This window comes from Mytilus edulis, chromosome 7 (genome assembly GCF_963676685.1).
Source record: "Mytilus edulis chromosome 7, xbMytEdul2.2, whole genome shotgun sequence".
NCBI classification, from domain to species: Eukaryota; Metazoa; Mollusca; class Bivalvia; order Mytilida; family Mytilidae; genus Mytilus; species Mytilus edulis.
This window is the reverse complement of record NC_092350.1, coordinates 36,319,881-36,340,347: the sequence shown is the minus strand read 5'-3', so window position 1 is coordinate 36,340,347 and position 20,467 is coordinate 36,319,881. Positions and strand designations below refer to the sequence as shown.

At 31.0% G+C, this 20,467-nt stretch overlaps 1 protein-coding gene across 8 annotated transcripts in view; it reads right to left on the bottom strand.

Annotated features, from left to right (window-relative positions):
• The window catches only part of LOC139481379 (alpha-1,3-mannosyl-glycoprotein 4-beta-N-acetylglucosaminyltransferase C-like), a 53,274-nt gene that overhangs the window by 10,500 nt on the left and 22,307 nt on the right, over positions 1–20,467 (bottom strand). For 4 of the 8 annotated variants that reach the window (XM_071264688.1, XM_071264686.1, XM_071264687.1 and 1 more), the window contains exon 2: positions 3,149–3,243. The gene's annotated coding sequence lies outside the window, so the exon portion shown is untranslated. Of the gene's footprint in view, positions 1–3,148; positions 3,244–10,347; positions 11,118–19,554; positions 19,676–20,467 lie in introns of those variants that run through there. The other 4 variants (XM_071264683.1, XM_071264682.1, XM_071264684.1 and 1 more) reach the window with 4 other exon arrangements.

Below are 20,467 nucleotides of genomic sequence, written 5' to 3'. Positions count from 1 at the left end.
TAAATTCTTCAATAATCGACAATGTCACCAATCATTATTACGTATCAATTGGAATCTGTGGGGAATAATTTCTTCGGTATCCATTTAGTTATTAAATACGAGATTTTTATCATGTTGCCATGTTCTCTGTGTCACAAATAATAAAAAGTAAAAACACAAAAATATTGTACTCCGAGGAAAAATCAAAAGGGAAAGTCCCAAATCAAATGGCAAATTCAAAAGTTCAAACACATCAAACGAATGGATAACAACTGTCATATTCCTGACTTGGAACAGGAATTTTCTTATGTAGAAAATGGTGGATTGAACCTGGTATCTAGCTAAACCTCTCACTTGTATGACAGTCGCATCAAATTCCATTACATTGTCAACGATGCGTGAACAAAACAAACAGACACAATAGGTAAAAATGTCAAAAATAGGGGTACAGCAGTCAACATTGTGTTATCATCTTAATCACTATAAAACAACAAATGTAACGAAGAAGCACAAACAGTTATACATCAAATTTATCATCCTCATTTTGCTTATATTATACGATTTTATTTATCTATGTAAAATCCACCCATAACTGGGTGTATCATGAGACTGGTTTTGTGTAGGCCTGGAACCACACATACAATACTAACAATACTTCGAGTCTGTACCGACTTTGACTCGGAGACTAACTTTTGCAACCAAAGACCACTCTGGTTAGAGCGATGTATAACTTAATAGTTCAGCATGCATGGAATACAATTGTACAGAGTTTGACCTGCTCAGTGTAGTACTAAATCCAATTTGTCATATCGAAATTATAAACAATTAAACCAAAAATTACTTAAATAGACTTGACAAATATTTTTTCTAAATGAGTGACAAATTCAATTAACGGATTACAGAAAAAAAATATCACTTAGATAACAATTAACAATAGAACAAAGTAAAATATCGCCGATTATAGTATTGAATACGAAATTTCAATCATTTCAAATACGAGAAAACAATGATTTTACAAAATCTCTTACAAAATATCCAAAATGTCTCAAAATCAAAATTTGTCCATTTTCCACTTTAACATTTGTCTGCCAGACGTCCTTGTTCTGATCTTAAAATTGATTGTATTCTCACAGTTCAAACATCAATTTTGCAGTCATGATTGTGATGGAAAAGGGTAAAGGAGTAATCCTTAACTTCAAAAGAGGAAAAAGAGGGAGGGGTAATGTTGTTTTGAATGAGTTAGAATATTTTTTTCTACCAATCTTTTTCTCTACAAAAGTTTAAACATTATAAGATATGGGGGGAAATCTGGATTCATGATTTTTTTGGCCATCTGCTTGACCACAATATTTTTTTTTTTTTTTTTTTTTTTTTTTTTTTTTATCAAAATAGGGATCAGTATATATTGTTTAAGAAAAATCATCCCCCTGAGGTAAAAAGGTCGTTACCTGAACGATTAACGCGGCAAACAATTACTATACCATTTTTAAAAATGAACTACACTAAAACCGGAAATAAATAATGGTCGATTTACTATTCCAGGACGATAAGTAATACATATTCAAATGTGAATAATTTCAAAACTTGCACAAATAAATATTCGTCATGTTCAAGCAGCAACAAGAAATGACAGAAAAAAAACGACGAAAAGATGAACACAACAAAACAGTCATGAAAGATACTGTTTCGTACGACAGACGCGCGTTTCGACCACAGTTCTCATTATTTACACTAATAAAAGCAGTTAAATTAGGCCAAATAAAATACGAATTAAGAGAGCACATAGAAAACAAAAGATTTTTCCTTTCTTAATTTTAGTTTTTAATTATTATTTTGTATGCTTTTGTTGATATTATTGCAATTAAAACGATGGTTTAGTTTGATGTTTGCTTTATCATTGCCTATTTCACGTTTTCAAAAGAAAATGATAACATTCCCTTTGACCTTTTTTTTCTTATCTTATTTTGTAAATTATGGATGTATATTCAGATTCATAATAACTCATTGGAAATTCAGTATAAAGTATACTGAAAGTAAATGCGTTTTTCTTTTAATTATTGTATAATTTGAATCCCCTACCCGTATACTTCTAATTACTGGTTGTTTCTTTTGAATCTTGTTTAAATGGATTTTGACTAGTCATTTTGGGGACCCTTTATAGCTTGCTGTTTGGTGTGAGCAAGATGAAGGCCGTACTTTGACATTTATTTACTTTTACAAATTTTGACTGGGATGGAGAGTTGCCACTCATACCACATCTTCTTATATCAAGAAAAAAAGGGATGGTTTGAACTCACTGGTTACAGGGCTAAAAGTAAAATCACATAAAAATACTGAACTTAAAGGAAAATCAATTCGGAAAGTCCATAATCACATGGCAAAATCAAACAACAAAACGCATCAAAAACGAATGGACAAGAACTGTCATATTCCTGACTTGGTACAGGCATTTTCAAATGTAGAAAATGGTGGATTAAACCTGTTTCTATAGCGCTAACCCTCTCACTTTAATGACAGTCTCATTAATTTCTGACATATTTACATTGATGCGTTAAATAAACAGACACAATAAATATAATAGTCAAAATATGGGTACATCAGTCATCATCATATAACAATTTTAAAAGGAACAATCTAACAAAACACAAAAACATACTAAGATTGTGCACGAACTATAATTTTGAAAAGATGTCTCAAAGAAAAAAGTTACATTTAATACACACAATGGACAATCGTTGCATTGTTGAGAAGATAAGTGAATAACACCCACCCTCCGAGTTTGTGGTATCCTTTCAACTACCCAATGCGTATCCATTGTATCTACTTCATAGAACGTACCGTGTCCCATACATCAAAGCTGTATATCTTTTTTTTTTTTTTAAATAAATAAAAAAATACAAATTATATTTGAGCGCAAAATTCTAAAAAACTTTTAAATGATCGTTTGATAAGCTTAAAAGATATTGATTCGATATATAAATGAAATTGTCGAAAGATGAGTTCGTAGATGCAAGTAAGATTAAGAAAGCACTGACTATTAATATTAACGGATTCTATATAATGTATTGATGGGTGCTATTTTTTATCCAAGTAAACTTGCGTGTTTCCGTGAGATTTAACTAAATTAATTTGGTTGTAGTTTCTGTCGTTTTTCGTTTAAGATACTTACCACCTTAAAAGTAGAGTAATCACAACAAATCTTATTATTTTATTGATGTCGCACTCAATACATGTAACAGAATCTGTCTTTCTTTACGTTGATAACTAGAAATAGAAATAGAAATTTATGGTTGAATCGTTTTTTAAATGTATTGCCAACACGCCTGAATGTCCTCCATACTACATTTGCTTTATGTTCACATTATCGTAACCAAATTCCCGCCCTCCTTTTCCTTGAATTTTACCTACCGATTTAAACTTATGAATGGGTATGTTCTTACATGAGCAACTCGACGGGTGCTACATTTGTACATAAGGAGCAGGATCTGCTAACCCTACCGAAGCTCCTCAGATCAATCCCCGGTTTTTGGTGTGGTTCGTGTTGTTCAGTATTTACTTTTACATGTGATGTTTTGTATTTGTGTTGTATTGTATTGTGTTGTTTGGGTGGGGTTTTTTTTCTTCCCTCAGGCTGGTTCAATCTGCAATACAGGCGTAATATTGATCTCGGGCATCAGCATAGTCGACCTCGGTATAAATTTCCAGGTAAGTTTGCATTTTCGAAACAAAGTAACAAAAGCGGTACTCAAACTCTATGAATAGATATAGGAAGATGTGGTATGAGTGCCAATGAGACGACTCTCCATCCAAATAACAATTTATAAAAGTAAACCAATATAGGTCAAGCTGAGGCCTTTAACACGGAGCATTGGCTCACACCAAACAGCAAGCTATAAAGGACCCCAAAAGTTATAAACGGTATATTAATTTTATATTCATATTAATATTAATATTAAAATTTTAAAATATAAGACAAATTTAAAACGTGTGGAATTTTAGAGCGTTACAATATAAATGTTGAAAACCTACACTTTTGCGAAATAAAAGACACTTTTTGTCATTCTGTTTTAAATGAAAATAATTATTTCCAAATGGCATGAAGATTTAAACAGAATTGGCGCTGTTAGATGAAACGGACAAAACAAGCTACGAATCTACAGACAGTTTAAAAACACTTTTGAGACTGAGTCATCCCTTTAAGTGAACAGGCCAACATCGTACAGAAGTGCTCACGCCAGGTTTAGGTGTGGAGTAGCGCCAGTCCGCGTCGAGACCGGGAGATACGAGTATTTTAAAATTGCTAGAACAAACTTTTTGCTGTCCTGACTCCATTGAAAACGAAAAACATGTACTTTTATTTTGCCCACTGTATGATGATATTAGGGACAGTTGTTTTAATAATTTAAATATTGATGGTTTTGATAATTTTTCTAGTCAAGATAAGCTATCTGTAATTCTAGGTGGTGTAGGCAATATCAGTTTGTGTGCCAAAACCTGCAGAGACATTTAAGATAGGAGACGTAGATTTTTATACACATGTGGATAGTTTTGTATTTGCTTGTTTTTTAATATATATGTATATATATAAAAAAAATATGTTTGAAGGGGTGAAAAATTTGTTTCTAATGTGTAAATAATCGTCTCTCATCTATATGAATGGCTTTTTACATATGCGTAATTTGTTTTAATTAATGTATTATGTATTGCTTTGTAAAAGGTGAGACGTTAATAATATATTGTATTGTATTGTATTATATATTAAAGGCCAGCTGAAGCCTGCTTTCGGGTGCTTATTTTCTCGCTGTGTTGAAGACCCATTGGTGGCCTCCAACTGTTTTTTTTTGCCCTTTGGTCGGGTTGCTGTCTCTTTGACAAATTTCCGATCTCCATTTTCAATTTTATTTTTATATACAAAATAAGCAATACACATTTATTCAGGAGGACTCTCTAGTTTAATTATAATTTGTGTAAATTTACATAACGTTACTAAATCTACCCTGTTTTAGTTGACATATTAGTTTTAGTAAATTGCATAATACTTGACCTTTTCAACAATTGGACTACGAATGTTTGGTATAATTTTAGATGAAATTATAATCAATTGTAGCTTATTGATATGTGAAGACAGTTCTGAACTGTATAATACACAATTTGAAATGTCATACATGATACATTAACCAACAAGACTTTTTTTTTTATTGTGCAACTGGATTTGGAAATTCAATAACATGATTAAAATGTTGTTTTCTGTAATCTGTAATGGGTTTTCTGAGCATTTAATAGCACCATATTACACTCAGTATTAGTTTACATTTGAAATTAAAATTAACGAACATTAAAAACATGATGAAATTAAAATTAACGAACATTGAAAACATGATGAAAATCATTATATCCGTGTTATGAAATAAAAACAATTAATTTACTTGTTTTTCTTTTGTTCTTCGGAATCGGTGGTTCATTAGATTGATTGAAGCTTAATTCTATTAAATCAAATATCAATAATAAGATTGAGGTTTTCCCTATAGACTGCACGATATTTTATATTCATGACTAAACATACAATATCCATGTATATCTAAAAGATACAAATGAGGACTGAAACAATACAAAATGTTCATTGACTTATTGGTGTAAAAATAAAATAAATGTTCAACTATTCAATTATCGATATTTTCACCTTCTTAATAAGAGATTGAATATGTACATGTATCTTTATCATAGCGGTTATTGCGTTGTTACAATATATCTCACAACATCCTGTTATTTCTCAAAGGGTTTGTAAATAATTCATCTCAGGTCTCACGAAACACTGGTACTAATGAAACATTTATAGTCTGGGAAAACATGGTTTATTCATTAGTAAAGATAGGCATTTGAACTAGTTTCAGCATGGAAGTATTATATTCATTTTACATCTATGATTTCAGAAACCCAAGAGTACTTTTTGAGATTGGTACTTTTCACCCATTGTCATTCTGTTTGATGCTAATTAGCAACATCAAGGGTCAAGTCTTTTCAAACTGAATTTCACCAGTTTAGTATTATGATGAGTCGTCACACCAAAATCTCAGGCTAGAGGAGACTCGAACACTCACAAACATGTTTAACCCCACCACATTATTTAAGTCAATTTCCAAAGTTGAGAGAATGTTACCGAATGGTTTTCGTTGATTGCTGTCTGCCATTAATCACGGTTTCACCATAAATGAAGACATTTTTGGCCTCTTAATTTTCACAGCATTTAATACTGAAAATTATGATAACAGAGTACGTGTGACTACCTATATTTATTTTAACTTTAATAGTTACAGATGATCGAAGCTAAATTGTTATCAAGTTATTTAAACTAGTTCAACCCCGCTACATGTATATGTCCCAAGTTATGAGCATATAGTTCAGTGATTGTTGTTGGTTCATATCTGTCATTTTTGTTTTAGGTAAATAGTGTTGTTTTACAGTTAGGTATTTTAATCGCCATTAGTTTTTCTCAGTAAATTAGTTTACATTTTTTCTGTCCGAGTTTTTTATAGCCGAATATTTAGTATTGGTCTACTCATTGTTGAAGGTCATACAGTTTCTTATATTATTGTTTTAAATCCATTTTATTTGAACTTTGATGGATAGTTCAACCGGCCCCAATGGCAATCATGTAAATTTGATAAATTTTATTTCACATGCAGCATGTGAAAAGCAAAAATGGCCCAAGCACCAATCGTGATACTGAAATAAATTGAGCCTTAGTTTTGGGGAAATTCAATTTAAGTGAGATTTTTTCTGAAGAAGTTTAAATAAAGAAAAAGGTTTCATTTTAACAATGAGTGTTAAAGTAGATTCGTGATATGAGAAGGGCGTGGGCTAAAATTTATAAAAAACATGTACAAGTATTGGTAAATAAGAAGATAATTCTTGTACCCTTAGGAGACATCCCCTGATATATCCCGAGGAGTTTGTTTCGTTCTAAGTATTTAATTAAAACCTTTTAATTTACATGCTTTTCATTAATATCAACCGCCCAGAAATTCGTCTTACATAAAACGTGTGTACAAAACAAATATATTTTAAACAACGCGACATTTTAAGTAATTCAAGAGTACTTATTATTTCAAAGTGTTTAAAAAGTAAGGTAAATGACTTATCTATAATACTAAAATAACGAGGTCCAATTTGTCAGCCGTCATGGGATGAAAAAGACAAATCAAAGAATTCAACTTTATATATAGCTAATATAGGACACAAACACAATGGTGTAGATTAAAAATTACACCACTCCAGACCCTTTTGTTTTCCATATAATTAAAATTGCCAATAATTAACAAGTTCCGGGTCGAATCCGATACCGATACCGATAGTAATATATTCACCTGTAACAGTTACCTATTTATTACCTTATCTGTACGTTCCGCATCTGACGGGCGCACCAACATTCACCAAACGGTGTATTTAGGATCTTGCTATATACACAAGTCATAATCACAGGGTTGACACTACTAAATTCAATCATTGTCAAATTGTTCCCTATTGTAGTATTTTAACCAGTAAGACTTTCTAAGATAACAATACGAATACTAAAAATCTGGACTTAAAATAAGGCGTATAGGTACAGTTTTCAATTTGTTAATTGGCATGACGTAAAACAGCGATTAAAAGAATTCAACTTTATGTATAGATACAGTTTTCAATTTGTTAGTGGGCATGACGTAAAACAGCGAATAAAATAATTCAACTTTATTTATAACTAATATAGGACAATGCTGTTGATTAAAAAATACTCCATTCCAGGACCTTTTGTTTTCCAAATAATTAATATTACCAATAATTGATAAGTTCCAGGTCGACGGGTTCAAACAGAAAGATTTTGATAGCAGAGAAAACTGTATATCTTATAATCGGCATGACTTTATCAGATGACAATACCAATACTAAAATAAGGCTTACGCATAGTTATTTACTTTAATTCAGTCACGGACCTGTGATATCACGGATGCGTTCTAGTATTATATAATATTATGTTGATTATTGTGTTCCATTACATGGCAATTACTTACATACATGTACACGCATCTAATCAAAGTTTACCTAACAGTATGTTGCAGTTCTAAAGAACATTACATGTACTTTTTTAATAGTACAATTCCATACCATGCGGGGGCTTAATAGCATAATATTACGGCCTATTTTGAAAATACAGTTTTGGGGATCCATTGGCTCTGCTTAGTTTTAAAGGTTATTTCGAAATTGATGCCGGTTCCCTTGGGCTATTTATTATCAGAGAAGACGGTGTACATGTAAATATTGAAATACTGATGCCTGAACAGACAGTTCAACAGTCTGAAACCTATAGAGATTGAACACCATATTTATATATATATGGTTTTTTTTTGTTTTCTTTTTACAATCATTCTTATTAGAATTATATGGCAACCACAGTGTTCGTAGCCATGAGTGACAACTTTCACATTAATTAATATATATATATATATATAGAAAAAAACATGTACAGTAAAATCACATTTCAAGACTTAAAACAATAATAAATATTAAAGCAGCGCAAATTAGTCAGATGACTACTGGAACTAAAGAACATAAAAAAGAACTACTACATTTATCACAGTAGAAAGACTACTATGCGGTATGGGCTTTGCTCATTGTTGAAGGCCGTACGGTGACCTATAGTTGTTAATTTCTGTGTCATTTTGTCTCTTGTGGAGAGTTGTCTCATTGGCAAGCATACCTTCTTTTTTATATTGACTGTCAGTATCACCTTTTGAAAAGGATAACCATTAAACTATTATAACAAGTCTGATTGTTTGTTTTGAGATACACTCATGAACCTATGCCACTACACATTTATTGTGCATAAATGGGTGGATTTAAAGTTTGTGACAATGATTATTTTTCAGAATCGCCACTGTCTCAAGCATTATAATATTCTTGTTAAATCTGTAGAGATGTATTCAATCAATTTTGGCTGAAAATGAGGAAAAGCAATGTTAAAAAACAAGCTAATCAAAACATCAGTTTTACTGCTACAATAGATTCTGAGATTTCACAACGTTGCGGACACTACAAAAAAGCATCCCCACAACAACCTTGAAAAAAACTTTTTTTAACGTGTACATATAAATTACTTGATATATTAAATAGTTATTTGATGGAAATATGATGAACAATTTTTGTTTTGTCTATTAAGCAAGAGATGGTGTGTTATTTATAATAAGCATAACGAAGGTGTCGATCACTTCATTTATTCATAATTTTGCCAATTTTTGTGCAATTTTATTTTGGCAAAGTGCAAAATTAAGCCGAGTCTAATAGATATTTGTGAAACTTTTGATACCTGACATTTTGTTATCACTTTATATATATAAAACAATTTAAAGTTACCTCTTTTTATAATGTTACAGCATAACGTCAAAAAATCCCCTGTTTGAGTCACGGGGGGGGGGGGGTGGGGAGGGGGTAACTTCGATATTTTTTTGGTAGGGGTGTGCCATTTTTGCCTCAAAAAACGTACCCATTTTAATATAACATTCACTGAAATTCAGTACCTATAGTTATATAAATATTTAAGAATGAATTACCTATATTTATATACAACATTTAAAATATGACCCATGCTTATATAAGCAATAACTCATCATCACTCATATGGGAACTTATTTGAAAGGTGAACTTTCAAATGAATTGATTTAATTTAATATAACAATTGACCATTAATAATGTAAGGTTCTCAATAGCATATTTATATATGATATGTAGATCATACCCCAAATCAATATACAGTTATCAAACGTAAATGCATTTTAATATAGGATGTCATTAAAAAGGAGGGTAATTTTTATATAAAATCTTGCAAAATTATGACCCATATTTTTGGTACATCCCCGTATACCCAATAATAGGGAGTTACCCCCCCCCCCCCCCCTCCCCATGGTTTGAGTGCTTACAATATCAATTTTCTAATATGAATCTCGACATAGAGTATCATATATCATTGTAAAGCTTCAAGCTTCAACAGACATTATGTTTCCATCATTTTTTAACCTACACAGACTTATTTTCATGGCAATTCATCCATAAAACAAAAATTGTTAAGGCTGTGTTAAAAATATTGTGAAACAGCCGAAATCATTATTACCATTTGTTACAGGTGAAATACAGGTAAAAAAGTAAGGCAACAAAAAAATGCGGAAACGTGAAATTGGAATTTTAACTAAAAATGCGTAAACGTAACACGCCCAGCAATACAAACGAGTAAAAATAGTGCAAACATACGGCAGCATAATATTTTTCTCCAATAGGATTTTTAAAAATTGAGATTCCTATAGGATAAAAAGGTAAACGCTAAGAATCATACCGACCTACCTGAATAAATGGTGCAAAGATGTTTTAATGTGTACATGTAGGAGCGTGGCACTCTTTATATAAAAGCCTTTGGTTTGTAAATTCCAATGCTGACGACGAAGATGGATGTTTTTAACGACCTTGACTGGCTATACAGCCCTTGCACGGTCGGTCCCATTCTGGTCAAACTTGGCTTCGTATTTATACATGACACACAGCCAAACGTACGCTTCTTGTTTCATGTAACATAGCTTTTATGGACGAATCGGAGAACTCGCGTGACAATTTATATGCACCAGACACAACCCATGAGGTCAAAAATCTAAATTACGATTGTAACTCTGGTATAGATAGGTGTATACTTTTGTAATTGAACCGTGGACAAGAATGTTAAATATGTGTTACTGTCTAATTTTTTGTATAGTACATTATTTCCATACATAACGAAAGTACTTTAAAAATATGCTCGTTTACACAAACGTGTCAAATCAATGAACAATAACCAAAGTATAATTCATTATCTATCAGTCTGAAGGTTTGTCTGAAGGTATTTACCTTTAGCAATGAAACGTTGTTTATCCAAAATTCTTCCGCAGAAATCATTCATAATTGATATAAGATGTGCTAGCAACGACATTATTTGTCTGAATCCATTATGTAATAAACTAGGTCTTTTTACGTAGAAACATTATCAATCCACACAAATTTGTGTTAATTTCTTCCTCAATAACAAAAAAAATCAACCATTCGTGATACAATTTCGTCTATTTGTATGAATTTTTAAAGTTTTAAAATTGATGACCCAATTCGTTCCGGGTCAAATTTAGGTAAAATAAACTTTATTTAAATGGTGTGTACAGTTATCTCATTTACTATTATACAACATCTCCATATTTTAAAGTCATGAGTTGTTATAATTGATGTTTAAGATTCTTCTGAGTCTCATAGTTTTGATGTATCCCAGAGGATAGAAATACAGGGAAAAAACGAAGTTATTGATATTAATATTGGGGGCATATCATACTGTGCACAATTATTAAAGCCCTTATTTGACCCTCTTATTTGTGTGTCTCGTTTTAAATTGTAATTGTTGTGGAAAGTAGAATGTAATGTCGATTGTGGTATATAGTTTTGATCGTGTTATCTTTTTCTGTCTGGTATTACACACAAGAAGTAAGAGGGGCATTTATTTGGCATAGCAACATACGGTCTGACTTGGCGAGTTTCTCAAAACTCCCAAATGATTTTCTATCATAAAACCAAAATTAATGCACACCTTGACTTTTTGTGTTATTTTTTAAAGCATTTCCATATATTTTTTGTTGTAGTTATAAATGGAAAGAGTACATAAATCAAATATTTAAAAACTGTTAAAAATAGTTAATTAAGATGCATGATTTTTGAATAATTAATAGAATTAACATATTGTTGCTGTAGTCCTGTATTTCATAACTTGGTGGGGTTCGTGTTGTTTATTCTTTAGTTTTCTATGTTGTGTCATATGTACTATTGTTTGTGTGTGTGTCCTTTTCATTTTTAGCCATGGCGTTGTCAGTTTATTTTCGATTTATGAGTTTGACTGTCCCTGTGGTATCTTTCGTCCCTCTTTCATTATGCAACATGTGGGATCATAATAATGTTTGTTATTGATTCAGTATTTCGTGTATTTCTAAACAATGTCTAATTATATATATATGGGTCATTTTCAAATCATATCGAATTTTGAAATTGAAAAAGTTATAAAAGTTACTAATTCAAACAACCCTCTACATAAGCAAATCAAAACAAACAGTACGTTAAGAACAACATATTAAAAGATGCAATCTTAATGATGTCATAAAAGAATATCTTGAAACATTTTTTGATCGGTGGTACAATATTTTGTCTATCCTGTTACCATTTTCAAAAGAAATTTTGGGTTATTAAGAAAAGGTTTAGGTGAAATGTTAAGCTTGTTTTACGTATGCCAATTTTCTAGGTTGTACTGAAAAATGGCTCTAAATAAAGGCAACAGCAGTACACCGCCGTTCAAACTCACAAATCCATGGACAAAAAACAAAACCGGGGCAACAAACTAAAACCGACGGAAACGCATAAATACAAGAGGAGAACAACGACACAACACTACAATGTAACTAACACACACAGAAACGGACCAAGCATCAGACAAAATCCCACGAGAACAACAAATATAACATCAAAACCAAATACATGAATTTGGGATAGACAAGTACCGTGACACGTCTTATCGCAATGTCAATTTACACTCAAAATAAGAGAAAACAAACGACACAACGTTAAATTGTAACACACACAGAAACGAACTATAATATAACAATGGCCATATTCCTGACTTGGTACAGGACATTTTTAAAGGAAAAAATGGTGGGTTGAACCTGGTTTTGTGGCATGCCAAACCTCGCACTTTAATGGCAATGTTAAATATAACATAGATATGACAACACAATATTACAGGACTACAATACAAACAAATAGGAAAACGCATTAGACAAAGAAACATATGATTAATGAATAACAAAAAGCATCAGGTTTAAAAATTGAATATGCCAAAAACGCGCCTCATCCACACAAGACTCACCAGTGATGCCCAGATATGAAAGATCGAAAGCGAAAAAAAGTACAAAGTTGTACAGCACTGAAGATCAAAAGTTGAAAAAGGTTGTGTCAAATACGGCTAAGTTTGTATGCTTGGGATAAGAACATCCTAATTATTTAGAACAATTAATGCTATTGCAAACATTAAATTTTATCAAATGAATATAACAGATATACATAATGAAACTGAAGTATTAACTCATTACATAAAACAAACACGAATACATAATGAATGACCAACACAGAATAGACACACCCGACTCAGTCCAGTCCTAACGCAGTAAATTATGAAAATGACGTCACATACGACTAAAAATTGGTTTTCAAAGGTTGTAAAAATTACCACCAGTAATGCAAGTCTAAGACCGCAATTTATATTGTTCGGCATTTTTTCACCCTTTCAAATAAACCCAACATCAAGTAAATCCCTCATAAGTTAGTTTACTTTTCTCTTTATTTCATAAGTTTGTTTACTTTTCTCTTTATTTCGTTGGTAACAGGAACGTACGTTTCTGATATATCACTATATGAAAGTCTATCCGGTTACCTTTTTGTCTATCCTGTTACCGATATCAGTATTGCACCTGCAAATGCTTAATTGGGAAGATTAAAACGTCATAACCTTAAAATGAGTTGAAACAATGAAATATTTCATTCGTTTTCTACCTATATTTTCAGATAAAAAATTTAACGACGTTTTTGTCTACAATTGTCTATCCTGTTACTGTAACCATGGCAAACCATAGTAACAGGATGAACATAATAGGATAGAAAAATTTCGTCGTTTTTGAATGCTGTTGTGAAATAACAACTCCCTTTGGTGAGGTGATTATGGTTTTCTATTTTGAATTTGGTTTCCAAATTTTTTACAACAATACTGTTAGTGTAATAATCAAAATGGTTGCATGGTAACCGCATAGACATCGAAAAAAGTACACTCTATTTTTTCTCTACACTGTTGTTCAAGAAACGAGGCGTTTTAAATGTAAAGATTACTTTGCACTTTTGATATCAACACTGACTGATTCAATATTCATAGGGAGAATAATTTAACGACTGATTTAAGTAGCGGTAACAGGATAGACATGAACCTCCCGTACGCTGATTGAATTTAGTTTGTAGATAATCTGTTACACACAATGATAAAGAAGCTACGATTTTCCTTAGAATAATAATTAACGTTCTTAAAAAGTCCCTTTTGCAGATATCAAGGCGATCAGAAAATCGGAAAAAATCACTTGAAATGTGTTTTTCTGACACTGTAAGCACACAAATACCCCAAAATAGGACTTAAATTCAGTTTAATCTTATCAAAATAGATGTAAGGTGTGTTTATTATTAATGTTCTGAATCACAAATCCGACAAGCTTTCATTTAAACCATTACAACTGAAATTTCCATTAGAAATAAAAATTGTAGCATGGGTGTGCTAAAAATTCGACATTTTTTGTAAATGACCCATATATAGCCATTAAATACAACTTAAACAAAATAAGAAGATTGTATTGGTCATTTTGAATTTTATGGAAAGAGGAATATCTCCAAAATCTATTACACTAACGGACAATTTTCAAAAAAACTAAATCTTCACTTAAAGCATAGAATATTGGAAAAAAAGTAAAATAACAAAAATACGAAACTCCAAGTTAAACTCAAAACGAAAAGTCCTTTATCAAATGGCAAAACCAAAAGCTCAAACACTTCCAACGAATGCAAAACAACTGTCACATTTGTCACTTAGTACATGTAAAATGGTGGATTTAAACCAGGTTTTATAGCTAGATATACCTCTCACTTGTACATGGATATTTCATTATATTGGCAACAATGTGTGAGCAAGACTAATAGACATATAATAGGTAAAAATCTCAAAAATTGGATTCAAGCAGTCACCATTGTGTTATAATCGTAATAACTTTTAAAATAAATAAATCTTTCAACAAACAAAAATCAAAATGGCGTATATGAATTAAGAACATAAGCAAAACATGAAAGACAAGGATATATAAGTGGCCTTTGCACAGTAGCACAATGGTGGGATGTTTACATACTGAACCACGCCAAAAGTGGACGACACAACCACGCCAAAAGTGGACGAAACAACCACGCCAAAAGCGGACGAAACAATTAATGTTACAAATATATAAACACAAATAAACAGAGCACTGTAACACGTAATTAAACTGTTTTGCCATTGATATATTAAAATATCATCCGCGAGCGCGAGACACAATGTAAACGTTTATGTCGAGCGGTTGATTTTAAAAAGTTTATCAACTATGGACGTGGATACGTTATATATGAATCTGTTCAAATTATATTGACCCAGGACAAAGATATAATCTAACAGGTCCGTATATTTGTTAGCGGCAATAAGCGAAATTAGGCATTAAGCTTAAATCCTAGTCAATAAGCTAACGCCTATAATGATTGAGTGACAGTTCTTAATCTATATAATATATGCAAATGGTGTAAGTTTGGAAATAATAATGACTTTATGTTACTATTTTTAGTAACATGGAGTCAATATCATTTCATAATATAGTAACGTTGAGTCAATATGTCAAAATAGCGAGAGAGAAAATAAAACATACAATGTATATCGGAAAACACGTATTTATATAAACCAATGAGAAAAAGAAAAATCGTACAATTCGTAATATTAAACGAAATTTTTAAGTAGGAACATATTTTGACAAGACAAGACAAAACAAAACAATTCATTAAAACTCAGAAATACGTATTGTGCTACAAGAGGATAACAATTACAGATTGACAGATATACTGTTCCAAGATTTACGCAACGGTTGTAATTTGTTTTTGAGATATGTTTTTTTTTCATTTATGTACATCATTCTGTTTTGTAGAACAGCTTCGTGACTTTTCTTTGAGGTTCTTAAACTAATATGGGGGATTTCAGGCTGTTATAACACAATTTTAAAGCTAGACCGATGTATCTGATATACAATTTTATTAGATTTTGGCAAGGTGGTAGTGCTAATTTCCAGGAATTTATTCGACATATGGCCTTTTTTTTTAAACGTCTTTTAATATTCATTAAATTCAACACCAGGAAAGTTTACTAGGTATGCTTTTAGGTTTTAAGAGCATCATGGTTTACTTGTAGGCAGATTACAAAATCGTACATGAAATCTCTCAACATAGCCATAAACTGTTGTGTTAACGACATTTCAATTGCTTCATACATCCCCTTATTTATTCGACACTATCAATGACGGATCCAGGGGGTTCGGGGATTGGAACCCCCTTTTTTTGACGATCAAAGCATTGAATGGTGACATATGGTTGAACAACTCTTTAAAAATGGCATGATCCACCCCTGAATATTCAATAGTTAATAAAGGACTCACTCCTTTGAGTAAGATAAAACGCCATGTGTTATGCTTTCTTGGATACATATGTCGTTAACACCACTATCTATTTAATTTTTTTAACAAGAATGTGTCCATTGTACATGGATGCGCCACTGCACTATCATTTTCTATGTTCAGTGGACCGTGAATTGGGGTTAAAAACTCTAACTTTGGCATTTAAATAAGAGAGATCATAGCATAGGGAACATGTATACTAAGTTTCAATTTGATTGGACTTTATCAAAAACTACCTTGATCTTTAACTCGAAGCGGGACGAACAGACGAACGAACGCACAGACCAGAAATCATAATGCTCCTCTACTATAGTAGATGGGACAAAAAAATAATTAAAGGAATCACTAACAGAAATATAAAGATGCACTCGATCTATCGTAGACTAAGATAGTTTTCTTGTTGAACGTATCTGTGCTACAGCACGAACAAAACTGATAGTCGCATAGTTATTAAAAGGTACATTTTGTTTTGATTACATGCCTAAAATAAAAAGAAACAAATAGGAAAAATAAAATAGAAGACATGTATCCTTTAAATATAAACAATATGCCATTTAACCACAATGAAGAAAAGAAGACAATATACAAGAAAACAATAGCAGGTAATGTTTACTAATATTTGTACGACAATAAAAAAAAATACTCAAAAAGAATAAAAAGGGCCATGAAAACACATTTAAACAAACAACAAAAACAACAAAAACACAATTATATACATTACAAATCATCTTTTTCAAAATTACTGGTTTTAAAAAAAAATATTTATTCCAATATTCCCCTTTACTAATCTTCTTGTCAGTTTAGTTAGATTATAAATCAGTAATAATCATTTAAGGTGAAGAAAGGATCATTTAGATTTAGGAGTTAGGGACAACGAAATTAAACTAGAATCCGACGATGTTTCTCACTTTGAAAACTGTTTTTTCCTAGAGGCGTTCCTATATTAGTTTTACCTCATTTTTGCGCAGGACTTTTACCTTCCTAGATACATTTTAAAAGAAATTCCTATCCCCTCCTATCCCAAAGTTCTGCATTAACCCTTTTCACATGTATGTACCAAAAAATTGGATATGATGTAATTTTTATCAAATCTCTTGTATTTCAATTCAATTCAATTCAATATTTGATTAAAGTCTCATCTCTCAATAACATATAAAACAACTTTACATTTAGTGGAAACATATATAGATATAGAAAGAAAGAAATTTTTTACAGAACTATAAGAGACTATAACATTAAAAATATTACATTAATAATTCATCTATTATAAAACATATTTATAAGAACATTATTTACAGTATAAAACATTGCTACGTCTATTTAAAATAAGAGTACATGCTTTGGCTCAGCTACGAATCATATAAGTATCTGTAAATAAAAAAAACACTAATTTCCGTTCATCATCAAAAGACACAAAACCACTATAAAATTGTGTTGCTTCATCATATAACTATTTTCTAAAATAGTCATAAAAAGGACACGATATTATAACATGGGTTTCATCTTCTAAAATATTCATACAATTATCACAAACTCGATCTTTTAAAAGTATTTTTTCAAATCTCCTCGTTTCGATTCTTAGCGGTGCTACACAACATCGAAATTTGTCAAAAGTACTCCTTTGCAAAAATGGCATTAAAAATTTACAATAATTGGCAACTGAGGTACTATCAACATATACTGTAATGATACACAAATGTTTTGCATTACACTCAGAAAATGTTTTCCTCACATAAAAGTTCCAATTTTTGTATACACTTATTTTTTTACTCATAATGTCTGCCCATATGAGTTTTTTCTGTTTATAACGATGAGAACTCATATTGTTCAAAGGGCACCATAGTCGAATGAAGCATTGACATTGTTTTTGTAATAAAGGTATCCACTCCATACCCCCTGCAACTGCAGCATTTGGAGTATATTTACCAACCCCAAGACAACATTTGAAGCTCTATTATGTATGGCATAAATAAAAGAAAAAAATTTCAACCCGAAGTACCAGCACCATATTCAACAATTGGAAGCACTAAACTCTCATATAAATTTAAAAAGACATTATGAGAAGCACAACCGAACATTTTAACTTAGCTAGAACACGGTCAAGTGCTCTTAGACTATTTGCAGAAGCTGCCACAGCTTTAGCAACTACATAATAATATAAAAGTTAACTTAAAACTAAACCTAAATATGTATATGTAGTAGAATATTAAATAATATCATTTCCATTTTAAAATTTAAGATGCGACTTATTAACAGAATGTGTTATATAAAGCAATTTGTTGTACGATAACTGTCCTTTCATATTCTTCTCCATAAATTGTTGATTAATCAGATCTACTACTGTATTCAACTTGATTATATCATTAATTGTATATTATATTATATATGTTGTGTACAAGTTATCATTTTGTACAAATTATAATTTGTACAAAAAGATCGTACAAATTATAATTTGTATTTTAACTTTGTACAAATTGTAATATATATTGTATGATTATAGTTCTTAATTTCTGTATTTCAACAACGATATAAAAGTAATAAACCAGCAAATTGTAGATTTTAAGTAAAGCCGATTACCCTAACTCACCCTCAGACAACAAATATATGAAGCAGTTTTCAATCATTTTTAATCTTTACCTAAGTAGTCGATTCATAATAAGTTTGGGTCAGCCAAGACAGACCACGAACACGTTCATGTTTTATATTTAAAAAAAGTTTCACTTTCTTCAAAATCGACAACCGTTTTCCAATTCTACTTATATGAAATAGAAAAAAAAACGTAAAGTAACGTCAAAATCAGTAAGTGGTACATGCAAGCTTCAAAACATTCTCATAGTAAAAGGATGGACGCCCGACAGGTGTTGTTCACAATCTATCATTGTTGTGAAACATAACTGTCCTTAAATATCTTTTTTAAAGAATTCAATACGCTAGAAAAAAAAAGCTATTTGCAGAGATGGATGAAACTTCTTTAGGAAAAAAATGTGTTTTACAGCTGAATGTCCCTACCCGCCGTCTTTCTTACGTATCTTATAGATATTTTGTATATGGTAAATAAACTCATCATATAGATACAAGGATTGCAATTTTGTGTTTGTGCCAGACGCACGTTTCGTCTACAAAAGACTCTTCAGTGACGCTCGAATTAAAAGTTAATGAAATAGCCAAATAAAGTAGTTGAAGAACATTGCGGATGTAGTAATAGTGAAACACTATAACTTACCTGTCATCTTATCCCTTTGTATCAAATAACGGTTTTAAAACTACACTACCATGCATTAATCAGTACATTAACTCCTTAATGAAGACACTTTACATAGAATAGCTGATTGTGAATAGATTGATATATTTAAAAAAAGACGGAAATCCGGTGTATGTAGCTTAACTTATTTTAGATGAACGGTTGTTTATATTTGCATCATGTATTATACATGTAAATTTTATAATTGTAGTACTCTTTTCAGTGGCAAATTTCGGTACTGTATTATTGTGAAATATGATTAAAACAAACTTTTGAAGTTTTGAACAAACAAAAGTATTGTTGTTAAAGTCAATGTGAGAATGCTATAAATAATGACTTAACTAAAATCGTATGTTATTTGATATGCCATGTTACATTTAGTCAATGTTTGATCGATGTGAAATACAATTTCCTTTTTACAGTTCATTTTATATATAACTTTTGATTATGATTTCATTTGTGTTTTTTCTTTTGTTAAAAGGATATTATCTACGATTTAGGTACAAATTGAAACATATTTTTGTTTGTTTCAAACATTGATTTCGTTAAAATGGAATGTTGAAATAATATTTTACTGTTTTAGCTGTTTGGTTCAATTTTGTCATATTAATATGCTTAAAATCATTGCGGATGTATCATTATATGTTATCAGTAATATAACCTAATTTGTATTAATTTTTAGGCAACCTTTAAGTTCACATTTATCTGGTGATGGGTTATGCATATTCAGTTATTCATAAAAAGAATGATATTTACATTAAATAATGAAAACAGAAGGAACATTTCAGTTTACTAAATTCATTTTTATAAAGGGTACACGGTAATTTACACATTTTTTAAATCTATTATTATATTATTATAAATCAAACTAGACCTGGAAAAGGGTCATCATGCG